Source organism: Pogonomyrmex barbatus, unplaced genomic scaffold, assembly GCF_055798465.1.
Source record: "Pogonomyrmex barbatus isolate J1 unplaced genomic scaffold, ASM5579846v1 scaffold4, whole genome shotgun sequence".
Classification (NCBI taxonomy): Eukaryota; Metazoa; Arthropoda; class Insecta; order Hymenoptera; family Formicidae; genus Pogonomyrmex; species Pogonomyrmex barbatus.
The window spans coordinates 1164345-1190163 of record NW_028297138.1 but is presented as its reverse complement, the minus strand read 5'-3'; the positions used below and the strand labels follow the sequence as shown (position 1 = coordinate 1190163).

General features: G+C 34.4%; 2 protein-coding genes and 1 pseudogene across 30 annotated transcripts in view; 2 read left to right on the top strand and 1 right to left on the bottom strand.

The window, feature by feature from the left end:
• LOC148935570 (uncharacterized) overlaps positions 1-20798 on the top strand; it is a 33735-nt gene extending 12937 nt beyond the window's left edge. Inside the window, exons 2-3 of the mRNA XM_089080715.1 lie at positions 17219-17432; positions 17554-20798. The gene's annotated coding sequence lies outside the window, so the exon portion shown is untranslated. The remainder of the gene's footprint in view (positions 1-17218; positions 17433-17553) is intronic.
• The window catches only part of pHCl-1 (pH-sensitive chloride channel 1), a 1184550-nt gene that overhangs the window by 229574 nt on the left and 929157 nt on the right, over positions 1-25819 (top strand). The gene's annotated exons all lie outside the window — the stretch shown is intronic.
• On the bottom strand, positions 22539-24221 carry LOC148935569 (uncharacterized; annotated as a pseudogene).

Genomic DNA, 25819 nt, shown 5'->3' with positions numbered 1-25819 from the left:
CTATCATTACAATTGTTTTTCTACTGCTCCGTCATTTTACTAGCTTGACTCGTGATGACCACACGTATTTTAGTTCGTTATTTTTAATTTGGTCATTTTTTTTAAATATTTTTAATTGGACTGTTATGTCTGTTGTGTCGCCTTATAAAAAAAAAAAGAACCGTGCTTTCCGATCTGACTGCTATCTGACTCCTAAGTGTCTGACAAATGATTGGATATGTGCCTGTATGGTGAGTTGTCAATCGATGGTATTTAAATCTCACTTCTAATTTCTTACAAGTAATGAGTTGCTCACACATGGGTAATCTGTTGATTGACTTTATGCTAACCGGCATGGAAACCATTATGAGCACTCACCACATCCAGTCTACGAATGATTGTTGCCACAGAGACATAAAATCAATCACGGCTATGTAATCTTTCAACTTATAATTTCTGAGTTTTTTTCGATTTTTTTTCGATTTTATTCTCGCTGAAAATGGCTCAATACAGAGCCGAAACGTTCGGATTACCTTTATATTCGATCTTATATCACAAATTTTTACTTCGGTGTTAACAAATTATACTGTGTATACAAATTATATTTTTTTAATAAGTTGTCACGCACCAATTACCGCATTGGATTCTTATTGCCTTATCTTTTTCGATTTCATTACAATTTCGAGATACATAATTTGCTAATTTAGTTAAATAATATATTTATTAGTTGTCGAGGAAATGGGATTATAACTTGACGCTTTATTAATATCAAATCTTTTATACAAATAATGTATGTTATTTAAATGAGTGGAGAGATATATATACTTAGATTTTAGTTTTATTCTTTTAAGAAAATATCATTTGGCATTAGTAGAATAATTTTAAAAATAGGATTATAACTTGGCGCCAGTAATTGATATCAAATTTTTTATACAAATGATATCATTTGAGATGATACAAATGAAACCATTTGAGTTTAATTGGTAAATGTGGAAACAATTTTTTTTTAAATTAAAGTACCACTTGGATTAGAATAGAAAGATTTTTCAATAAAAATATAAAGATTACAAAGATATCACTTAGATTTTATTTTTTAATTTGATCACAACTAGGGTTGAGTTAGGCAATTTCATAACATAACTTTTTTCAAAGAATTAAAATTACTACCACATGAATTAGAATGAAAAGATTTTCAATGAAGAATTTTTCAATGAAGATACAAAAGTATATATCACTTATTCTATTTTTTTTAAATAAAAGATGTCGCCAGATAGATTTTATTTCTTGGTACAACAGATTTAACTTCAAGCGCGCTGCTATATTTGACATCTTTTCTTTACCTTTTTTTAAGTACTTTTCTAATGATTGGCTATTACGGCAACTTCTGCTGCGCTGCAAACTTTGCCGCGTTCTATGCGCAAAAACTGTTAGTCCTAGTCTACAATAAATGATTTAAGCTTTCAGCTTTCTTATTACATCGCAATAAAAGGTTACATTAAATAATCTTGAATATTTAAATAAACGCGATTTAGATAAATCCTATAATAAGTTTTTCATAATATTTTCATAATGTTTTCATAATGTTTTCATTGCTAAAAGCACAATACATTTTTAATTATTTCGAATTTTTAAGAAAACTTCGAAATATATGTTATGCAATTTTATTAAGAAAGTAATTATATGTATATATTCCTATTTATTATATTATTTATCATATCATCAATATCAGTAAAATCTGATACAGTGATCATATAATTTTGAAAAAGAATTAAAGCTACTATCACTTGGGTTTTAGAATAAGAAGATTTCAATGGGAATACAAAGATGCGAATCATTGATTGATTTACATTTTTTAAAAGCAATTGTACATTTAATTTTCGAGATAATAAGATAATTTGGCGTCCCTTTTTTGATATCAAATCTTTTATATTAAGGAGGGTCAGTTGTTGATTATACAAATAATATCATTTGGGTTATTAAGTACGGTAATTTTCAATAGAAATACAAAGATACGTAGATGTATTGTGACGTAGATTTTATTGTTTAATTTTGTTACGTATAACTAAAATTGAATTAGGTATGGCAATTTCGTAATATAATTTTTTTCTAAGTAGGATTAAACCTACCACTTGGAATAGAAGAGAAAAACTTTTTAATGGGATGTTGTAGTCCGAATTACTTCTTACATATTATTTATATATATATCTTCATTATTTCTTATCTTCACGATCATTCTCGAATCTCGGAATAGCCAAACGGTGCTACGGAAACGCCAGAAATGCAAGCATGCAAAAGCAAATCTGCAAATTCCAAAGCAGAACGCAAACGAGGAATTTGTGAGAGCGCGTCGTTTTGACCATATATGGTCCGATTTAGAATTAGAATGCGATGAAATGCGACACTACTAGAATACTATAAAAACGGTCGAGAGCGGACAATCACAATACGTAACAGGGCAGTTGTACTTTGTTACGGCCAGTCGTTATTAGTAATAGCGAGATTCACACGAAACATTGTCAAGAAGCCGTATCAATAAATCAGCTACTTAACAAAAGTGAATAATAATATTTGACCAGAAAAATCTTCCACCTACGATCCTACTCGAAGTTCTAACTTCTAAAACTCGGCAAACCTGACTTTCCCTAAATACAATTTTGTAACCCAATCCGGGCTACAACATTTCGGTGGCAGCGATGGGATTGTCGGCATTATCCCCATGATTCATTCATCTGAAAGGATAATCGCCAACCGAGCCAGCAGAAATCGAGGGTAAGCCTAGCAGATAAAATGAGCAGAAAGAGAAAAAGCTTTTCTGGCAACTTCCATAAGACCTGCAATATTAGCTCCAAGGCTGCAGGCAGAAGAAACTTTTTCAAATTACAAGACCTGTGGAAAACAGGCGGACGGAGAAGGCTCCATCAGAAAATAACAAGCCTACAATCAAAAGAATACGAAAAGAATAGCTGAATGCCGACCTAGGACAATCCTGCAATTATCAGCGGCGGCAAAGCAGCAAGCCAGCATCGCTCAACGTACATCGATACCAGTCGACAAAGACAGGTAGAGCAGCTAGCGAGTGTATATCAGTGACACCGGAGAAGGCACGACCTACGACAACAACACGCGACAACGAAGCAGCATGAAGCTAGCAGCGATATTGTAAGTGAAAAAATCGTATCAAAAATCATATAAGCAAGCGATAGCGTCGATGTCGGATGGAGAGATAAATAGAAACCGACTCCTTAGAAATATATCGTAGTTACACGGCGAGCGAACACAAAGAGCGCGAAGTCCTGTCACCCTCGTGCGTGTAGTCTAAGAAGCTATACATGATATCCACGATATCGTGTGTCGAAATTTAGAAGCGCGACACTCGGATGAGAGCTCACCTGAGCCAGTGCTCCATTTACACATAATTATTGAGCGAGTATTTCCGTTCAACGACATAGACGAGAACCTAATATCGGACCCAATGGACGAACATAGACTGCATCCCAGAACGAGACGTTCTGAAAGAAACGAGAGCCACAATTCACAACGGAGAGAGTTCGCTAACAGAGATTCTCGCTAACATCTTATGACGATAGCGTTTTCGATCCGGAAGAATTACGACTCCGCACAACTTCGAGCGTAGAAACATGGCGGAACAACAATTACGTGCACCTCGTGACGAGGAAACTAGGAAACCAGAAATAACCCGCGCAGAAGTAGACACGGAGATAGAATATCTCAGAGCTTCGGCAGGTCCTTCGCGCAGCAGGGTAGAGCAATCAGAACCGAACAATGATAAAGAATCAATATTAGACGTGTTGCTAGAAGGAATTCGCACGCTACAAGACCGAATGGGTCGACTAGAAGTTACGGTTTTCGACCATAATGAAGACTGACTCACACAAGTGCCTTATGAACGACGAATACACAGGATACAACCCTATGACGAACCGTTAGACATAACTTACGGACGAACACTCGAAGATATACGAAACCGACCCGAGACCGTAGCGGGATATCTACGATTAAAAGAAGCTCGCAATATGACTCCGGAATTCGATGAAACTTCTCATAAGCTGTCGGAATTCTTGAGTGCCGCCTCATACGCTATGAAGAATACGAATCCGATGAAGGTAGGAACACTACTAGAAGCGATACTACGCACTAAATCAAAAGGCAGAGCTATGACTGATTTTCAAACTCGAGATATATACGCGACTTTGTTCAGTTGAAAAGAAAGTTAGAAGTTTGTTATCTTAGCAAGAAAAGTACACACTGCAACTGCACACTTGCAACTAGAATTCAATACGCTAAAATAAAAAAACAGAGAATCGGCAAGAGCATTCGGATTGCATACGGACAAACTAGCTATAGAGCTATGATAGAAGGTCGAAATAACACAATAGAAAGTAAACGAGTGATCTTGGAAACCATACAGCAGCAGGCTCTATGCAGTTTTCAGCTCGAATTGCTGGACGATATAAAGCTATTAGTACGATCACAACATTATACAACGCTGCAAGACGCCATCGCAAGCGCGAACACGGAAGAGAAATTTAAAGGACCAATGAACAATTTTGGGCGTGCAAAAGTGAATACAGTACGTACAGTACACCCGCTCGCGAAAATAAATTATCGCAATGCCAAAAATGCGGAAAAATCAGACATATCGGACGAGATTGTCGAGTAAATACATGAACCGATTTTCTTTACCTAGAGCCGAAAAACCCTTCAGCGTAAACGCGATAGAAAAATATTGCGTAAATTGTAAAAAGGCGGGACACGATAAAAAAGAATGCTGGTCAAAACCCAATGGATGAGAAAGAAAACAGATGAGACGACCGAAACAAGAGAAGCGAGAGGACAAGTAAATACTACGGTAAGAGCAAAAAAAAAAACGAAACGTGCAAAGAAGACGCAGAATTATCATTTAGTAGTAGCGAAGAAGAAGAGGAGAAAAGCAGAAAGATAAGAACAACGCAAGCAGCGTGAGAGCGATCAAGTAGCTCAGCTAACCAGCAAGGCACGAGTCAGCGCTACTCTAGATCTGGTAACCTTGTCAATAAAGAAAATGAAAAAAGGAAAAATGAATTTCTTGTTGGATACGGGTGCTACTCTAACACTTGTTAAAGTGGGAAATTTAAAAGGGAATATGCCAGTACGAGAGGAACAAATAGCCCTCACTGGCGTAACAGGACACAAGATTCACACTCTCTATAAAATTCGAGCTACGATCGTCCTCGGAAATAAGGAAATAAGATACACCATGTATGTAGTAAAAAATGACTTCCCGGTCGCTCACGAAGGAATTCTCGGTATAGATTTCTTAAAGAAACACCGAGCAAAATGTGATCATGCAAATCAAATATTGCGAATAGGAAGCTGTGAACTTAAAATTGCATCCTCACAAAAGTATATTCTAACGCCTCGCAGTGAAACCATTGTACAAGCTATTACTAATAAAATTAGATTGGAATAGTGAAACTGAAAAAACTAAACCAAGAGTATTTATTAATAGTTATCTGGTAGAACTCGATTATTCTGATATCTATCCAATAAGCATAATTAATACAACTACCGAAATCATTAAAATTATGCCGAGCGTAACATTAGACACCGTGAATGACGTCGCGGAGATGCTCACGCTACACGAGAGCGACGGCCGTACTGTACAGTCACGGCAGGAATGCTTACAAAAATCGCTACAAACAGAACATCTAAATCACGAAGAAAAAAAGGTATTAAAAATATGCAAATATGCTCTGACTTTTGCGATATATTTCAGAGAACGATTCACTGACTTACACTACAATAATAGCACATGAAATAAATACATGTAGTGATAGCGCGCTTGTAAATGTGCGACCTTATAGATTGCCGAAGAAACATAAGGCAGAAGTAAATCGGCAGATTGAAAAAATGTTAAATGACGGAATAATACATCACAGTACAAGTCAATGGACTGTGCCATTGCTAGTAGTACCCAAAAAAGTGAATGCATCCGAGAAACAAAAACTACGCATCGTAGTAGATTTTCGAAAATTAAACAATCGGATCTAACAATCGGAGACTCTTTTCCACTACCAAATATAACAGACAAGATTCTAGATCAACTGGGAAATGCAAAGTATTTTTTAACATTAAACCTCGCATCCGGATATCATCAAATTCCTATGAAGGAAGAACATAAAACATGTTTTTTCTACAAGAGGAAGAACATAAAACATGTTTTTTCTACATGGACACTACAAATTTAATAGAATGCCGTTCGAACTTAAAAACGCGCCCGCGATATTTCAACGGCTAATGAACTCGGTGTTAATTAGAATTCAAGGACTCAGATGTCTAGTTTATCTTGATATAGTAATATAGTAATATACGGTATATACGATATATACGGTGCGACATTGAACGAACACAATAAACGACTAACTGAAATAATGCAATGATTGAGCCATAATCTCAAGTTGCAACCGGATAAATGCGAATTTCTCAGAAAAGAAATTACGTATCTAGGACATATTATTACGGAAAATGGGATACAACCTGATCCTCGCAAATTGCAGGCGATAGAAAAATTTCCGATACCAAAAAAGGTGAAAGATATACAGTCATTTTTAGGACTAGCCGGATATTACCGAAAATTTATTCAAGAGATTTTTTCGAAAACTGCCAAATCTCTAACAAAATTAATAAAAAAAGAGGAAAAATTTAATTGAAGTATTGAGCAACAATATCCTTTCCAGACATTAAAGGAAAAATTAATTACGGCACCAATATTAAATTATCCAGATTTTATTAAGGAATTTTTAGTAACCACCGACGCGTCTGATTACGCTATCGGAGCAATATTTATTTATAATTATCACAAGGACAGATAGGTCAGGATCGCCCAATAGCCTATGCCAGCAGAGTATTGAATAAAGCAGAACGAAATTATAATATACGACTGAGAAAGAGCTTCTAGCGATAGGTATGGGAAATTAAATACTTCCGACCGTATTTATACGGAACGAAATTTAAAATAATCACCGATCATCGACCATTAGTTTGGCTGTTCAACGTTACAGACCCTGGATCTAGATTGATACAGTGGAGACTCAAGTTAGAAGAGTATTACGAAATTATTCACAAGGCAGGCAAAGGAAATATAAACGCGAATACGTTAAGTAGAAACCCGATTATTCTTGATTCACAATTAAACAGCGTCGCACACGACGAAGAGAGAAACGATGACAAAGAAAGAGAGGAAGAGATAAAACGAGAATACACTGCAGAAGAGAAGCGAAAAATACTTTATGAATATCATGATGCGTCGATAGGGGGACATCAAGGAATCGCACGAACTAAACTGAACCGAATTAAACTATTACATAATTGGCACGATATAACGCGCGACGGAAGATTACATTAATAAATGCGAACTCTGTCAGAAAAATAAATTAAACCAAGATAAATTAAATCAAAATAAGAAAAATAAATTAAACCAAAATAAATTAAACCAAAAAACCAAAACTGCCATTATCGACACACCGAAAAAACCGTTCGAAAAATGTGCGCTTGATATAGTGAGACCACTACCCATTACGAATGCCGGAAAAAATATATCTTAATTTTTTAAGATAATTTAACGAAATTTAGTAAAGCAATTCCAATAGAGAATCAAGAAGCAAACACGGTGACAAAAGTCTTTGTCACCAAAATAATTGCCGAATACGGGATTCCTAAAAAGATTTTAACTGATCAAGGCACGAATTTCATGAATGAAATATTTAAAAATACATGCAAGTTGTTGAAAATCAAAAAGATTCAAACTACAGCCTATTCCGAAAATAATGGAGCATTAGAACGCTCACACTTTGGCAGAATATCTTCGACATTACACAAATGAAAAACAAACAGATTGGGACGAATGGCTACCCTACGCAATGTTTGCGTATAATACAACGCCATACACTGCGACAGGATTCACACTATTCGAATTAATTTACGGGCGGAACTACCAGCCCTGACTAAACTGCCGAAGATGACTTATTCTTATGATTACGTACAAGAATTACGAGAGAAGATCCGTGCAACGAACCAAGCGAGAAAATGTGTAAAATAAGAAAAGGTAAAATCAAAACACTACTATGACTGAAAAGCGAGGATGAAAACATTTCAAATAGGCAAACAGGTTCTATTATACGATGAGAGAGTTAGACGAAGACGCTCAAAAAAATTAGAAGCATAATGGATCGGACCGTACATAATTATCGACAAATTGTCCGAAGTAAATTACAAAATAAAAATGAGCCGCCGTACGATAACTATGCATGCAAATCGAATGAAAGCATTCGCGGAAAACTAAAACTAATAAATAAAAATAGAAATAAGAAAACTCACCAAAATAGGGTTTCAAGGAAGCGCCCAGAGAATATCCAAAACTATACACTAAGAATAAAATAAAACTTGCGCACTACACACACAAAAAAAAACAAGCTTGCTAAACACTACGAAACAAGCAAAAAACTAAAGTAACTGAGTGGAAGGGTTAATCCCGAATTAATTAAGAAAGGAAAGATTTTCAAATTCCTCCTTCTCCGGAAAATCGAATAACAAGTCTTCATGAAGAACCACCTCCTCCGGAAAATCACTATCAATGGGCCCGGGAGAAGTAGTAAAACGGGAAGACTCCGATGATCATGCGGACTGAGGAGCATCATCATCCGTTTCACCATCAAAAACACTCTCAATTACACTAGAATCTTCACCGATGCCCATAAGAGAATCCGTAGGCAAAAGATTTGATGATATTGGGATATCACAGCGTTCAAAGTTGTCACGCGTCAAATTAAAAAGACCCCCACGAAACATAATGAAATATTCGCGCCAAATACTTTCCTCTCCAGAATCCTGAGAAACGATAGCACTCTGAGCACTATCCGAAACATAGGAAATTGTATCTGCATTGAAAATATCTGTGTTCAAAAAAAATCATCTATGACTTCCTCATTTAACTCGCGTACGTCAAACACGGGCGAACTACTAAAAAACGAAACTTGCATTGCGAGGAGACATCGCCAAGAGCACCCGTTAGCAACAACCCACGAGAAACAACTAATTAATATAATGAAAAAGACGGGTGTTGTCTTGAAAAGGATATCCCGAAGTCAAAAGATAGACACCAGAGTCTAAGAAAAGATATAGTGAAGAACGAAATAAGAGTAACTATATCTTGAGGAATAAAAGAATACGCGTCAGTCCACTACGACAGCAAAAATTGTTAAGAAATCTTATTATAATTCTAGAATAACTTTATGGGCCATCATAGGCACTAAAGAAATTCAGGAGAAAACGCCATTTGAAATAAAAAGTTTTTTCCATCATCCTGGGATATATTTCGAAGAAATCGGATTTATGAATCAGGCACAAACTACATGGAAGCTAGTTATCAAATTAAATACTACCGCTCTAGGAATACGAGCACAACAATTACAAGATTACTTAGAACAGACGAACCAGCGATGCAAAAGTATTATTGGACCAGTCAAATTTACTTGCCAAAATATCCTACTGCATAGGGACAACGAGAAACTAACAACACTATTAGCACGCTTACAAAGTATATAAAACTTCTGACAGCAAAAGAGGATTATTAGATGCGATTGGTACGATGAGCAAAACATTATTTGGTATGATGAATGTCGATGACGCGCTACATATAGACGAGCAAATGCAGTTATTGCGAAACAATCAACAAATCTTACAACAAACTGCAAAAAACCAGTTAAAAATTATCAATGCCACGATAGGCCACGATAGATGAATTAGAAACTAACTAAGTTATAATGAAGATCGGCTAAAAAATGTGACAGCGCGAATGAAATTGCAATACACGCAGCGAGAGGTTGAAATTTTACTAATACTAAACACAATAATGACAGACCTGATCAAAGATGTCGAGAACATTGATTATCTATCATTAGCAAAAGACAGTGCAAACCCGCCTATTATCACTCGAGAATATCATAAGGGAATTGCGAGAAGCCGCAATTACATACAGCTAACGGAAGGACAACACTTTCCATTTAAAATTAGTATAGAAAATTGACGTACTATCCAGAAATATGTGATTATAAATGCATACTACGATAAAACAGACATTTAAATGATTTCCAGTAATCGCTTTCCCGACATTTAAATTAATAAAACCGATACTGTTCCCGATACGCGAACACGCGAATATCTTTTCATTTAAACGGATAAATCACGCCTTAATAGCAGTAGATAAAGAAAATCATCATTATATATTATTGGAAGAGCGTGAATTAAATACGTGCGTGCAAAACGATCAAACTTACATGTGCAAACGAAATTTTCCCCTCTATCACATAAGTATGGACGCGTCATGTGAAGTGCAAATTTATATAAATGTGTCCGAACAGCTCCAGAATTGCGAACAAGGACGTATAATTTCCGATACCTCATTATGGTTAACGTTATGGTTAACGGAACCACAAGCGTGGCTATATTCCGCACAAGTAAACTAAAAAATAGAAATTCAATGTGATAAGTCGGAAGCAAGAAAACTAGAAATAAATGGTAATATAAATGGTAAATATAGATAAAGTAAAATTAAATGGCGATTGTAAACTAACGACGCCAGAAATAACGATACTCACGCGACGACAAATAGCGATCCGTTATGTACGAGCACATTTACCGGAATACAATTTAACGTTAATATCGAAAGATATCAAAGATGCAAAACAGCTCACAGAAAAAAAAACTGCGACCGATAATAAAAGACCCGTTAGAATTAACAAAATTAAATATAAAAATAAATGAATTAAATAAGCAATTAGATGGAGCCAAATGTGTTCCAAAACACACATTTTATCTATCCCATTGGTTTCAGCGGAATATTAATAATTATAATTGTAATAGGTATAATAAGTATAATTATAAGAAAAAAAAAGCGAAAAATGTAAGTAAAAACAGCGAACTGCACAATAAGTTCAGGCATCTGGAGAAACAAAAGTTCACGATTTTAAAATTTAAACTAAACGATTATAACATAATTCGCGAAAAATTTTGTAATGCGAAAAACTCCGTTTTTCTTTCTCGGTGAGTGAGGGGTGTTGTACCGAATTACTTCTTACATATATATATATATATATATATATATATATATATATATATATATCTTCATTATTTCTTATCTTCACGATCATTCTCGAATCTCGGAATAGCCGGACGGTGCTACGCAAACGCTGGAAATGCAAGTATGTAAAAGCAAGTCTGCAAATTCCAATGCAAAGTGCGAACGAGGAATTTGTGAGAGCGCACTATTGTGACCATATATGGCCGATTTAGAATTATAATGCGATGAAACGCTACTAGACTACTATAAAAACGGTCGCTAAATCATCGAGAGCAGGCAGTCACAATACGTAACAGGGCAGTTCTATTATACTTCGTCATGGCCAGTCGTTATCAGTAATAGCGAGATTCACACGAAACATTGTCAAGAAGTACCAATAAATCAGCTACTTAACAAAAGTGAGTAATAATATTTGACCAGAAGAACCTTCCATCTACAATACTGCTCGGAGTTCTAACTCCTAAGGCTCGGCGAATCCGACTTTCCCTAAATACAATTTTCTAATCCAATCCGGGCTACAACAGGAGATACAAAGATACATATCACTAATTGTAAGATTATATTTTTTTTAAATAAAAAATAATACAAGTGTTATCTTTTAATTTGTTTTTTTTACTATACTCGACACCTTTTTTTACCTTTTTGTAGAAAGGTAGTTTTATAATGATATCAGACATTTTGTATTAACCATCTCTCTATGTTCGAAAAACACGTCTATTATTGACATTTTTTTATACTTGACATTTTTTTTCCATAATAACGTCCAACGAGAGTAAATAAGATAGAGGACGAAAGAACAAGTGAGGTAGCATACTTGTTCTTTTTCGTTTCGGAAGATAAGTGATGTTTATGAGTAAATATACTAGGCGGTTTCTAACCCGTGAGCTCCGAAGGGGATGCAGATGAGACACTCATGGACATGGGGGAAGAGGGAAGAGGGAACGCTGGATCAATCCTTTGAAATGTGCCCGATGGAGGGGGATAGATAAAAGAACAAAAGCACCGACAACTATAAACGAATTACGAAGATAATAGAAGTTATAAACAAATGGATAAACAAATTACAAACAAATGGCGACCTAGCAGCGCGTAGTCAGTAGATATAATAGGCCGATTCTAAATCACTGTGTTAGTGAGTTACATATATGATACGTTCGTGTGTGTGTGTGTGTGTGTGCGTGCGTGCGTGCGTGCGTGCGTGCGTGCGTGCGTGCGTGCGTGCGTGCGTGCGTGCGTGCGTGCGTGCGTGCGTGCGTGCGTGCGTGCGTGCGTGCGTGCGTGCGTGCGTGCGTGCGTGCGTGCGTGCGTGCGTGCGTGCGTGCGTGCGTGCGTGCGCGCGCGCTTTGGGAAGAAGGATGACGTCACGGGAGGAAGTGCTCACGGAGGAGGGGGAGTCTCCCTCTCTGCGTTCTCTCTCCCTCTACGTCGAACGAACTGCGTTGTACCACTATCATATTACTAACGAACGATTATCAATTATTATTAAACTACTATCAATGTTAATCAATGATTACGTGAAAAAAGCAGACGACGTCATATTGAACGTTGATCGAACTGTGTTGTATCACTATCATATTACTATCAAACGACTATCAACGTTTATTTAAAAAAAAAGATAAAAAAAGGGTATCAAATAAAAGGGCGCATTAACTTATAACTTCTTGAGGAAGCAACGCATACAACTTCTTGAGGAAGCAACGCATACAACGATCGGAGCGCTCGTTGACGGAAATGGCAAAAGAGGCTCAATCTACGTTGAAATTGTCAAAAAAGAAGAGGATGAAGAAAATTCTCTTCTTGAAAGACAATTGTATGGAGCAGGAATAGCAGATTAGAGGTAAATTTAAATTTACGGTTTTTATACACGAAAAAAGATTACTTAAAACTTTAAACGCGTTTTTCTCAAAACGACTTTTTTCTGAACTAGCGGGCACATAACTCAAATAAATATTAACCGATTTACTTGAAATTTGGTGTATATCTTCAAAAATACATATCTCAGGAAAATACGTAGGAATTTTTCGATTAATTAAAAATTTTTATAAATAAAAAAGTCACGATTTTTCTTCATTAAAATCGAACGTTTTTCGAAAAGTCTTCACTATTTTCACAAAAATCAAAATTTCGAAAATTCCCTACGTACTTCCCTGGCAAATTTAATGTAGTTTTCAAAAAAATTTTTTTTCTTCTAGCTCAAAATTTGCAGCTGCTACTTGTCCGTTAGTACAGCGCGATCTTTCAACTTTGGTGCTATATTTATAGATTTTTGAGCGCCATTAAAAAAAAAAGGTTTTCATAGACTTTAAAATATATATAATAAAGAGCAAAAAGCGAATTATTATTAACTTTATTCATTTTCACACGAAAGATCCTCAAAATTTGGGCCCGTCAAGGTGGTGTGATCCCTTAAGTTAGCAATGTGGAAACCAATTTTTTTTTAAAGAATTAAAGCTACTATCACTTAGAATAGGAAGACTCTTCAATGAAAATACAAAGATCATCACAAAGATACTAGCACTTAGATTTTATTTTTTAATTTGATCACAACTGGAATTGAGTTAAGTATGACAATAAAAAGACTCTCCAATGAACAAACAGATATACGTACCACTTAGGTTCTATTTTTTTAAAATAAAGATATTGTCAGTTACATTATTTTTAACTTGGTACAACAGTTTTTTTTTTCAAGTGCGGTCCTTTATTTGACATCCTTTTTTTACCTTTTTTTAAAAAAGTAATTTTTTTAATGATATCATGCATTTTGTAGTGTTAAGCATCTTTTCATGTTTGAGAAGCACGCCTATGCTTAACATCTTTTATATAACAAATTTAATTGACATTTTCTTTATATAAACAATATTTTTGTTAAATATAAATACATTTAATATATTGCCTAACTTAATATACATGTAAAAATTTTTTGTAAAAATAATATATAAATATCTTTAGCACCTTCAGGCCATTGCTTTTTTATAACTTGCGCATCAATTTCAATCCAAGTGCTGGATGTTCCGTCTCTACACATATTCGTATTATGATCCTTTTTGATACAAATTCCATGATGAAAAATTGCATTTATAACCTTATATGCTTGTTACTAGTTTTTAGTTTTGGGCATTGTACACAAATTGAATTTATGTGATATTTTTACTAATTCTCCGTCTTGTAAAGAAAATAATATTAAATAGATAATAAGGATTTCCTTTGATAAAATTTTAAATAATATATCATTTCTTCCACAACGTTCACATGATTTGTCAAACAATTGATACCAATTTGATGAAAATGTAATTTTTAGTAAATCATTAAGATTAAAACTTTTCTTTTTCATATTATTAATAGAAATTGAAAGAATAGTGTTAGTCTTAATAATAACTTTTGTATTACCACATGAATTGCATCGATAATTTGCAATAACTTGATGCTCTACTAAATTTTTTATGTAATCGTATTTTATACGGAGAGCTATAAGAAAATCGAATGGGTCTTATTTAATAGCAACTGAAAAATTCTCTCCTAAAGATTTCCGTATTTCATAGGTATCCAAATTGTTCATTCCATGTTCATATTAATGTGCAAGTAAATTTAATACATCCAGTTTATCGCAATTTAATAATTGTTGTCTGATAATAAATAAATGCAATAATATTGTAATACTGCATTTGCATAATATAAAGACTAGACTCCTATCGACAACTTCTCTTCTTACTTTGAAAGAAAAGATGTTTCAAATAAAACACACAATTAAAACACAACTTTGTTTTAATTTTTTAAAAAGGATCCTATAATATTGCAAAATAAAACTTAATAATTAATATTTCAAAGATAAATATCCTATGATACACATACATTTTTATACATAAGCAAACTGTATAACTGTATAACTGTATGTATTTTACATAATAAGCAAACTGTATAACAGTCAAGAATTATAAAGAATAGAATTAATTCTCAAATGCGATTTATCAATTTATTTATCGATTAAGTTTTATTGATAGAATAAACTCTTAATGAAATACATAAACAAATGTCAAAAGTCAACAGTTTTTACACACACACACACACACACACACACACACACACCACACACACACACATACATACACACACACACACATACACACACACACACACACACACACACACACACACACACACACACACACCACACACACACACACACACCACACACACACCACACACACACACACACACACACACACACACATTTTATTCATATTCTTTTTAGAGGTATGAGCAGCGCCAAGTGTTTTTACATAAAAATTTTTTTTATTTAAATAAAATTTTATTATTTATTTTATACTGTTACTTTATAATTCTTTGTAATAAAAACGTAAATTGAGTAAAGCAATTTTGTGATATAAAAATATTTTAAAGCTAAATAATTACTACCACTTGGGTTAGAAAAAGAAGTTTTTAATAGATAGAAAGATATACATATAATTTGGTTTTTATTATTTTTAAATTAAAGAAACTACTACTTGAGTTTTATTTTTTTAAAACAGTGATTTATCAAATCTTTTATACGATTGAAATATATAATTTGACTAAAATGGACTTGTAGCTTCATGTTTGTAAGACTATAACTTGGCGCCAATTATTGATATCAAATCTTTTATATAAATTTTACACAATTATTTGAATTGGCAATATCCACTATACTTGACACCCTTTTTTTACTTTTTTTTAAAAAAAAAGATAATTTTTATAATGTATATATATATATATATATATATATATATATATATATATATATATATATTTTTTTTTTTAGAGTGACATAATAAGAGTATGTAGATAAGATTGAATAAAAGAATAATATCTTTGTTCTCTAATAAAATGAAAAATAGAACTTACCTGCAAAATATAGACACAAACATGAGTTACACTCCGAAATTATTACAAATTGTCAAACTCGCCGCGAACGTCAACATCGTTGGCCACCATTCGGACGTGCAGAAAAAGAATAATAGTAGTATGCAATATTTATTAATACTGCTAATGTTTCCTTTTTAATTTTAATATACGCGTATTTATTATTATATTGATACCCGAGAGGTCTAACCAAAAACACTACCGTGTTTACATCAATCAATTTTATCGACCCAGCGGATAAATCAGGCCGATAAATCAGGGTCACTGCAGGATCCAGCGAACATTGATTCGCTAGATTCTACAATAACCCTGACTTCAGTCTGATAATCCGCTGGGTCGATAAGATTAATAATGACATCTCGTGACAGACGTTGTAGCCGTACAAAGGCGACGATAATGACGTTTCTTAAAGTAAAAATTTCCAAATCGGACTTTGTGTAGCAATATCTCTGCTTGTAGGGCACGTAGCAGAAAAATAAAAATACTTTTATTATGCAAGTCGGACTCAAGCTATCGATCAAGCCTATTTAGAACTTGATCAATATAGCCGTTATTGAGATTCGATAATTTCAGATGCTCGAACCTCGACGACTCGCATAAAGTTGACTTGACACCCGAGACACTACCGTGTCTCCTGATGAGAATATTCCACATTCCATACATGATACGTTATATAAATAAATAATTATGTGAAATTGTATATAACGCATCATATCTGAAAAATGTATACATGTGGAAAACTTTTTATCTGATAGAGAAAGAATATTTGTCATAAATTATCGGAATCCTACAAATAATTCAGGTTCGAAGTAAATATAAAAATTTCAAGTTCAAATTCTAGAAACATTAAATGATAAATATACTATTACATTAAATGTTAAATATACAATTTATTTTTTTTAAAATTGTATATGCTACTTCGTATAACATGTTACATATCTGTGTGTTGTTTATATAGTATATATAGTACAGTACGTATATTTCTTTCAAAATCATTGAAAGATTTACACTAACAGTTTACTTACGTAGCATACTTTTCACGTATTTTAGAGAGCACGTATGTTATTTTCAAAAACACAGAAAGAATTGCACTGATAGTTTATTTTATTCATGTATATCTTCTTTATATTTTGTACTGAACTAATCTTGATACATGCAGTCTAACATGCATAACACATTTAATAATATATTTGATAATATCAATAGATAATATTTATGCACTGAGCCCTACGATACAAAATCTTGCGGAGTCGAGCAATACAGCAACATAGCAATATAAAAAAATGATTTATCACACGCACTCGCATAGTATAAAAAAAGAGATACTAGAGGTCCCATTAACAAAATGGTTTACCAATCATGTAAATAATAAAACCGCGAATCATGAAATATGCTGCAATATGGCTACGGAAGAAGACATGTAAGTATATTCATCCTAAAATTTTATATAATTATAATAAATAAATTTATATAATTAAAAAAATATAAAATAAAAATATGAATTTTTAATCATATCTAATTTATGTGAAATATTTTTTCAGAGAGATGAGTGACGAGTTCAGTCAGATCGACGTTAATGATACAATGGAAATAGTGGCTCTGAAGGCAGAAATAAAAAAATTAAAAGAAGAGTTAAATAAAAATGTAAATCGGCCCTCAGAATCTCCAAAGAGTCCATCGTCTCAGCTGGGATCATCATCACCGCAACTCTCAGGGCCGCCAGAGACGCAGTCGCCGATGTCGCAGCCAGAAACAAAAAAAAGTAAGTAAAATATTAATATATAACACCTACAATGTATATAAGACATTACAATCTTCTCTTACATGATTAATATTATTTAATATTACATTAATATTAAATAATAATATAATTATTATTATTTATATAATTATTATTTAATTTAATTAATATTTTTAATAATATTATTTAATAATATAAATATTACAGCACGACGCTGGCAGAAAAGTCGGCATGCGTCGGCGGACGAGAAGGACGTGGCGGGCGTGGAAAACGCAGAAGACAATATACAAAATATACATTTATAAATTATTAGTTATTTAATGTATTCTTTTATGTTGATGTTGTTGTATTGATTAATGTTAATGTGTTCTTTTATTATTTTTTCAATAAAAACCTTGTAATTAAATCCCGCACATTTTTTATAAAAAATGCAGAATCTTGAATTCAATAGAGATTTTTTTTAATAATCAGTCAATCAGAATCGTGAATAAAGAACAGAGACGTTAGAGATACATTAACCAGTTAACATATTAGCCAGACTGTAATTAAAGATACATTAACTTTTTTTATACTATGCGAGTGCGTGTAAAAAATCATTTTTTATATTGCTGTATTATCGACTCCACAAGATTTTGTATCGTAGAGGTTAGTGCATAAAACATATTATCTATTGATATTATCAATTGAATATGTTATCGATTGAATGCGTTAATAAATTAATTCAATACAAAGATTTCTAGATTCAAAGAATTTTCAAAGGTATTTTCCAAGATTTCTTTTTACAATATGTTTCATATAAAATTGGTTAATGTATCAATAACTACAATTTCTGCTTTTTATGTCACGATTCTGATTGACTGATTATTAATTAAAGGTCTTTATCGAATTCCAGATTCCGCATTTTTTAATAAAAAATTTGCGGGATTTAATTATAAGATTTTTATTGAAACAACACAAAAGAATACAATAAATAATTAATAATTTATAAATGTATATTTTGTAAAGTGTCTTCTGCTTGTTCCACGCCCGCCACGTTCTCCACGCCCGTCACGTCCTCCTCGTCCGCCGCGTGCGTGCCGATTTTTCTGCCAGCGTCGTGTAATATTTATTAGATGTAATATTTATTAAATAATATTATTAAAAATATTAATTAAATTAAAAATAATTATATTATTATTTAATATTAATATAATATTAAATAATAATCATGAAAGAGAAGATTGTAGTGTCATAGGTGTTATATATATTAATGTTTTATTTATATATTTTTGTATCTGGCTACGGCATCGGCGGCTGCGACATCGGCGACTGCGACATCGGGGGCTGCGACATCGGCGGCTGTGGCATCGGCGGCTGCGACTGTGGTGGCCCAGATGGTTGCGGTGATGGTTCCGGCTGAAACGAATCCTTTGGATGTTCTGAGAAGCGATTTATTTTTTTATACAGCTCTTCTTTCAATTTTTTAATTTTCGCTATCAGATTCATGATTTCAGTTGTGTCGTTAATAAAAATCTGATTGACCTCGTCACTCATCTTTCTTTCTTAGAAATTAGAAATTCTTAGAAATTAGAAATGATTAAACTTAATATTTTCATTTTATATTATTATAATTATATAAATTTATTTATTATAATTATATAAAATATTAAGATAAATATATTTATATGTCTTCCGTAGCTTGCAGCTATGCAGCTTATTTCATGATATTATCAATTGAATATGTAATCGAATGAATGCGTAAATAAATTAATTTAGTACAAAGATATACATGAACAGTGTAAAATTTAATCAATTTCTTGAATATATTTCAATCAATATTCAATAAATTGAATATGTTATCGATTGAATGTATTGTTACGTCCGGGGGACTTCACGAATTCTTCTCTTTCGGGAAGGAAAAATTTAACGGCTGCTAATCCATAAACAGAGCACTTCGAACGATCAAACAAAAAATAACCCGATCAATCAAAAAAAAAACTCTAAATAAACAATCTTTCTCCCGAGATATGTCTCATTATCAAAAAAAAAACACTTGGTAAACCGGCTCGTCGACGCCAACAGGTTTATGACTCACCAATAAAAATTAATATTTACGAAAGCAAATCCCTAACGGATAGGAAACGCGTTGGATCGTTCGGGGATGACACTCCCCACATTGGTGGGGAAACACAAAAAGCACCAGTCAAGAAGAACTGATTAGTGACCGTTGGCTGGCACACCAATGAGCGATTAAGAGTATGAACTAGCGGGAGAATTTTTATTAATAATTCTATCTATCTAAAAACTAATTCTATCATTCGCTGGGAAATCTGGAAAAGGAAACACGACCACAATTCACAGAACACCGCTCCCCTCCTTCCTCTATATTCACAATTTTCCTAAACTATCATTTGACAAGCCAACACGGAAATCCATCACGCCCTCAGATATTCCCACCCCTCCGGAACCCTTTAAAAACCGCGACTCGGAGCGGATCGCTCTCTTCTTCCTGCTACATTCGTGGTCGACACCGAAATTATTACAGTTAGAATCTGTGCGCGACTTTATTATTTTCGAGCAATTCAACGATCCAGCCTGGGCTATTGCATTCCCCGACCATCGCCACCGGCCGCTACAACAAAAGTAAGTCCAAGCTTATCATTTTTTCCCCGCAGTAACTGGCAGTTTGGTTCGCGACCTCTTATTTACTTATTTCTCTCTACTTATTTATCTTAAAAACCCCCCAACATTCCAAATTGGCAAACCGCCGATTAACTCGGTGAAGCTGCCTTCCCTGATTTCACAATATTCATTTCCACAACCTTCTAACCGGGCAAGCCGCCGATTAACTCGGTGAAGCTGCCTCCTCCGATTCCACAACATTCCAAACCGGGCAAGCCGCCGATTGATTCGGTGAAGCTGCCTTATTTCGATTCCTCAATTTCTCTCTTATCTGACTCTCATTTATATAGTGAACCAAACAAATGCCATTCGGAACGGACGAACGAAACGGGCATTGCGACACCGTCGCGAGAAAGCAAATAAGCGGATTCGTCGCGAAACCTGCCACGCCGAAGAACTCGCGGAGCGCTTAATAGAAGTAGAGCCGGGACTAGCCAACATCTCGCTGCATCAATACGCCTCCGCCCTCCGCTCCGCGGCCGAATTCGAGAACCAGTGTACTCCGGAAAATTTCGACGTGGAGAAGTTTTTTCACCTCGTCCGTCAATTTCCTCGCTCTCCCGCCCATCCACCTCCTGGCACCTTCTTCATCCCAAGAAAATTTAAACCCGACAAACAATTTTGGGACCAAATCTCCAGACACGAAATAACCGATACCGTCCCTATGTATATTTCCCGTGATCCTCTTCCCTATCTCGTCCCAATCAAGGCATTCCGCACCGCGCACCCTAATCCTCCTCCACACCTGCAACCCGATCCAATAGACATGTTCGCGATCACCAACTTTTTGCCCCAATTAGAACAATTGGGAATATAAGTCCAGATTTTCCTTGCCCGCGATTATTTTTTTTTTTATATTTTTTATGTATAAGACATCTCTTTGTTACCAATACCTCAACCTTTATTTTATGTACTCGAACAGAAAATTGTAACTCATTTTTATTATTTATTATTAAATTAATTGATCAAAATTCGGTAGTAAACAATTTTTTTCTCTCCTAAACTTGACCCCGCGCCGTTCCCGGCTCCCTGAGGATCGCACTAGGTCCATCCCTGGTCAAAGAGATTCGGTTCTCTGACCTAAAACGGACCGCCGATAGCGCGGGCGCAGGCAAGGGTAATAACGTCGCCGACGCTGACTCGATCCCTGCCCCCCTTAACGCGCGTTCGACTCGCGGATCGGCATCACGACGTCGTTCCGCGAGAAAAGGAGAGGTTCCGTGCGTCCACCCGAGTTCTCCTCCTCCTGACGAGAGATATTATCTTTCGTCCAGAACACGGACGTAACAGTATTAATAGATTAGTTCAGTCTGTACAAAGATGTAAAGAAAATATACGTGAACAGTGTAAACTGTCAGTGCAATAGTTGATCCTGTGGATAAATCGGATCGATAATTAGGGTCATTGTAAGACTAAACGAACCAGCGAATCAGCGCCTCTCGCGACAGAAATTGAAACTGTACATGGGAGACGATGACGACGATGACGTTTCTTAAAGTAAAAATTTTTAAATCGGAATTTGCGTAGAAATATCTCCGCTCGTAGGGCACATAGCAGAAAAATAAAAATACTTTTATTATACAAGTCGAACTCAAGCTACTGATTGAGCCTACTTAGAAATTAATCAGTTTATCGGTTATTGAGATCCGACAATTTTGGGTGCTCGCATCTCGCCGATTCACATAAAGTCACACAGTAGCGTTTGGTTGACTTGACACCCGAGACACTACCGTGTCTCCTGACTACTATCAATGTCAATCAAACTATTATCAATCACTTTGAACGTCAATCAAACTGCGTTTTACCATTATTATTATCGAACGACTATCAACCACTGTTAAATTACTATCAACATCAATCAAATTATTATCAACTACTCTTGATGCGCATTGAGAGGATATGGGTCTGTCGTGGTTCGTCCCTGCCCGCCGCTGCCCAGCATGTTTGCTATCTCTTTCACATGTATACTTACCGCACCTGATTACAGGTAGGGCCTCTCCTTCCCATTTTATCGTTGCATGCTCTCCCACTTTCCCAGTTACAGTTCTTTTAAGTGGGCTCTCTTTTTCGAAGATTTTTTTTTAATTTTGAAATTGTTTGGATAATAACATTATTGTTATTTAATATTGTCAGTCTGCAGGAGGAGGTAAGGGTTCGCCTTCAATAAATACAGAAATATATGATTCAGGCGGATTATTTTGGATTATATTCATCCGATTTTTATTATTTGATAATAATATTGATAATATCAATATAACAATAATAACAACAACAACAACAACAACAACAACAACAACAACAACAACAACAATAATAATAATAATATAGGGAATAATATAGGGAATAATAATAATAATAATGGTGGAGAAGGGAATGATTAAAAAGGGAAAAAGTAATTAATATATTAATAAATTAATATATTTCTTCAATATTTGTTTTTATATTTTATTAAAAAATTTTAAATTCGAAGAATGTATTTTTTAATATACACATTTTATTTCTCATTTAGTGCATAGTGTACATTATTTATAGTGTAAGATATTAATTGTGTAAGATATTAATTCGCACTCTATAAGTAAATTTTTATCATAAATCTTGCGCCACAAAACTTGCACCACATCGCATTTATCGATGATACAATTTTGACGTAAAAAGTTTACAAATTGTTTAAATTTTTCATTTATGCCATGTATATTTTGACATAACCAGATATATGCATGTTCGATCCAATATTCCAATTCAAATAAAAATAGTACGGTTGATGGCTTCATGTACAAGCAAGTATCGCGCAATGTCAGTTTTACAATACTAGTTTTATACATTTTAATGAGTTCTATAACCAAATCGTGAATTGTTAATGATAAAACCGCAGTCGATTATACGAGTTGCCCGATATCCGCGCGTCTTTCAATGAATATCTTCTATGTTACATGAGGCAATATTATCTGATTGCTTCGATTATCGCCAAGAATCAATTTCACATAGAACCTTGGTCCCACATTGATTTCAATATCCAAATATTTATATGCTGTGGATGTCAATACGAATTTTCTCCCCAAAATAAAAGCTGTATAACGGGGCGATGAATTTTGAGAAGACGTACTGTAAGAAAAAAGATTACATATAAATGAACTATAGGAAATTGTCTTGAGATTTTTTTATGGAGACTAAAACTTACCGTTGATTGTACGCTTTATCTTACTGAATTGGAACGTAATACTTCATATTCTCACACATTTTTCTTGAAATTTTGTAGTAATAAGAGCTATTCGTTTTTTCCACAAAGCGAATAATATGCGACTAATATAACATGTTAGAACTCAACGAATGCTATAGTAACATTATCTAGAGTTCTTTATATATTATATTCCTTTTATTTTTTCTATGAAAACAATGTGCTATCGATATCAAATGTATCGATTTCAATGTTATTTTTTTCAAAACAGGAATTTATTTATCTTAATGGATATGCTAATTTTTAGTGTAGAGTACCATTAGAATCCTATGAATCACATAAGAAGATATGCAATTATCTGTTAAAAATTTAATAAATGTAAAAAGATTTTCCGGGAAAATAATGCGCCACTGATATCTGTTCCAATGTTATCTTTCAAAACATGGAATCTATTCATTTTTACAACGGCTGAGATGAGACCCATTATCAAATACACATTTTTTCAAAACATACCTTAAACATACCTTAAAACATGTAGTAGCCCTCATAGTAGTATATAAAATGAGAAGACTGAGATACACCACTATCACTAGTAAAGTTGGAAGTTCCGAGAGATACATGAAAATATACATTGTCCCTCATGAAAAGTAGAACTAGAAGATATAGTGCAGTAAGAGGATGAAATGATAGTTAAAGAAGATTTTGGTCACGTTCTTACGAATGATTCGTATTATGAAAGTGACATATATAGAATATGATAGATGAAGAGATTGAAAAAATATACCGAGACTTAAAGCAGGCTGAAGTTAATGCTCTGAATGATTCGAAAAAAATGTGTGCAATATTTTTATTACACTGAAGAAATCCTCGTTAGTAAAAAGTATTGCTCACAGTGCGTCGTACAAATTAGTGAAATATTTCCAAGTCTTTGCGCCGTTCGAAAATCACTTGTCAATATGCATTCATCAGTGGTAAATATTGTTCGGAATGCCGACACCCATTATTTCAAATAATACCATGTAATATGTGTCCTATTTGCACAAAGTGAACTTCTGTGAAAGACATATACCAAGAATATAAAAACAATATTTCTCAGAATATTTAGTGACTGTAAAAGAGAACATAATATGGAGCAAACGGAATGTGATTTGATAGAGCAATCCATTCGATTGAATATGTCGGAAGAATTTAACATGTGGGAACAACGATGTGATGAGTTTATTGAATCGCTGAATGGACATAGTCGAATTAAACATCCGCGATTATCAATCGATTTGAGACACTCGGTAATCGCACGTATCGCGCGATTCGAAAGTTGAAAGATTCGGTGCACGGAAGATTCGTGCATACAGGCCCCGGATATAGTGCAGGACTTCAAGGACTGGTGTGGGATAGATATGGCTTTCGAAAGTCGTATACTGACAGGTGCGGTAATCAATTCCAAGCACATTGAACCTCATCAGTTTCTCGAGGATGCATGAGAAATTGTACTCGAGCGTGTACAAAGTGTCATGCACAAGCATGTGAATATCAAGATAAATGCTATATTTAACAGTGAATTTGTCGCGGGTGAAAAACGCGCCAATAAAAGTATCGCTACGAGAAACTGTGAACTATATCAGTGCTCTGATTTACAAGAGTATCAATTACACATCATTGAAGTATCTTGGCATCGCTTGAGGAATTTCAGGAATGCGAGTGGGTTTTGTCGCGTATATTAAATTTGATTGTAAATGTCAACAAGCATAATCCCATGCATGTGGGATGCAACATCGAACTACCATGAGAAATTAAGATTTATGTGCGGTTAATGTGCAATATATGAACAATGCATGTTTCGTGTGATCAGTGGCCGCTCTACATTTCGCAAAAACAAATACAGATCGAGTATCCTCCATACTCAACGGTGTTGAATCTTAAAGACATTAAGTTGATTTTAAACCAAATAAAAAAGTTTGAGAACCTTAACGATATCTTAGTTAACTTATTGTTACGACCGAGCGATGTTCCGCTCGACGCTACTCTCATACATTTCTAACCTTCTTCTGAAAATCGTTCCTTGCCAACGCGGTCGTCAAGCGGTTGTCAAGCGTTGTTTTTGGTGAGAGAGTCGTCGGTGCGGCGCGCGAGTTTGAGCTGTGTCGAATTCTTATTAAACTGTGAAAAGCTCTTGTTATCGCTCCCGTGCTTAGTGCATAATAAAGTGTTTCTTTTCTAACCGTCTTTTCCT